Source organism: Gavialis gangeticus, unplaced genomic scaffold (genome assembly GCF_001723915.1).
Source record: "Gavialis gangeticus isolate Ggan-Ray unplaced genomic scaffold, GavGan_comp1, whole genome shotgun sequence".
NCBI classification, from domain to species: Eukaryota; Metazoa; Chordata; order Crocodylia; family Gavialidae; genus Gavialis; species Gavialis gangeticus.
In genome coordinates, this window is record NW_017729030.1 from 24,911,524 (window position 1) to 24,913,938 (window position 2,415).

Sequence of the window (2,415 nt, forward strand, 5' to 3'; positions counted from 1 at the left end):
GTTCTAGGTCATTACAAGCTGAAAACCAACAGAGCAGCTGCATCAGCAGTTTGAGCAGATGCTAGCGGACAATGAAAATACTCGCTATGGTTTTGACTCATCTTCCTCTGCCCTGTACAGAGTATTTAACTTCATCTTGAAGAGACATCCCACTGCCACTCCCTTTCACAAACAAGACTCTGCTCTTTCTTTCCTGGTTCTAGGAGTATTAAAAAAAGCCACCACAAATCCCTCCCCTCAACTGTTCCTTCTGTAGTATGTATGCATGCATGCATATATGTATGTATGTATGCAGTGACAATATAATAAGTAAAGTTATTCCCTCTTCAGGACTGCGCAGACATCTATTTCCTTTGTGTCTACATTTGAGACCATGGTCTTTGGGGCAAGGTCTGTCTGCCTTTCCCTTTTATAATGCTGTTTTTAAACTAATATTATACTAAATAAAGAAGCCGAGGCTTCGGCAGGGAGTAAAGAGATGCAGTATAAAGAAAAAACTTGAAAGAGATGTGAACATGTAAGGTGCTGCCGTGAATACCCTGAGCCACACTGCTTCTCCTTCATCGAGTCCCAGCATAACAGGTTAATAGCACTGCTTATCCACAGAATTTCAGGACACCTAAAATCATCCCTGACTTCCTGACTGGTTCCCATAATTATCCAGTCTGGGAAGAGGAGACCAAGGAACTACAGGCATGAAAAGAGTAGACTAGAAAGTAAGAGCAGAGATAAAACTAGTCTAGAAAAGCAGTGACTTAATTCTTAGAGTATCTTTTTCTAGGCTCCTCTACTCACCCCCTCCCCCTCAACAGTCTTTTAAGCACCTAGTTAGGCCATATTAGAAAGGAAACTGAGAAAGTGCAGTGGTTAGAACATCATCAGCCAGTTTACTTTAGAGCTATCACTTTTTCTAGCATCTCTGGAGCTTCATTTAGACACTGACAGGGAGAGCGAGAAAATGATTGGGAAGCTGTCCAGCAGGTTTTCCACACACTGCAGACTTTACTGTATCAAAACATACTAGGAGGTGAAAAAGAACTATGTTCTCATATAATTTTGGTTGCATAACTTAAGGTAAAGATTTTGGTAATCCATTTTGCCCTGCAAATGGCATTTGTATTGAAAGATAGCAGGTAGAGAAACAATGGGAAAATCTATACAACATTACTGGAAATTCCACAAACTATCTTCAAAAAGTGTTTAGTTCCTTCCCAAATTTTTATGTAAATAATGGGGGTGCATATTCCATCCAATTTCCCAAATAATTCATGGGGAAAATTGAGAAAAAAAATGCATAATGACAAATGTAACTAATCATTTCATGCCATTAAGGACCTATTCTGAACATGAATCATATGCGACTAAATGACTATTCAATATATTATACTCTTCCTGTAAAAAGGGCTAACACATGTTTACACTTCTGTAAATTGCTGAAACTATCCTTTTATAAATTTTAGCTAATTTACGGTTGATAATACATTCCATCAGATTAATTTATCTTGATACATTTAATTATGTTGTACCTCTATAGCTTAAAAGAGTATTGTCCAGTTGTGTTAATTACAATATGGAATACATCTGTGGTCTATACAATATTAAATTATGAAAATTGGACTCAGCACATAAATAAGCACATTTATTGTTTTTCTTGTTTTGTGCTATTAAAAAGCATTTAAGGAGTGTGCGGGACAAACTACTTGAGAGAGATTATTTGGATCACTTTAGTTTAACTATTCTGCTCTTGACCTGTAGAGGGCATTCAACATTTAGTTGTTATGGAAAGTAGCATTTCCAACTACAACAACTACATAAGGTTTATAAAGCTGCATTACGCACCATCTTAACTTCTTTGCTCATTTCCTCCAGTGAAACTTCTAATAAACTGCAACATTCATTTTATGCTACTAAAATTGTGCTCTTAGAAAAATTGACCAATACCTACTTATTAGATAGAAAATAGAAAATTCAGAACTCGCATTTACTGAAGTGTAAGTTATTTTCATTAAGGGTTCTAGTAAACCAAATTATTTTCCTTTTTAAAAAAAATAAAATAAAATCAATAAATTATAGAAATTTGGAACCACTTATGTTTGTCTGAGACAGTATTTCATAGATTTCATAGACATTCGGGCTGGAAGGGACTCTGGAGGATCTTCCAGTCCAGCCCCCTGCCCCAGGGGCAGGAAGTCAACAGGGTTATAGGATCCCAGCAAAATAAACATCCAAATGTGTCTTGAAAGCGTTCAAAGGGCATGCTTGAACCCCCTCCAGAGGCAGGCTATTCCAAACCTTGTGGGGCTCGGACAGTGAAGTTCCTCCTTATGTCCAGCCTGAATTGGTCACGGCGGAGTTTGTGACCAATTGATCTTGTCCTCCCTTGGGGCACTCTGGTGAACAGACGTTCCCCCAGAT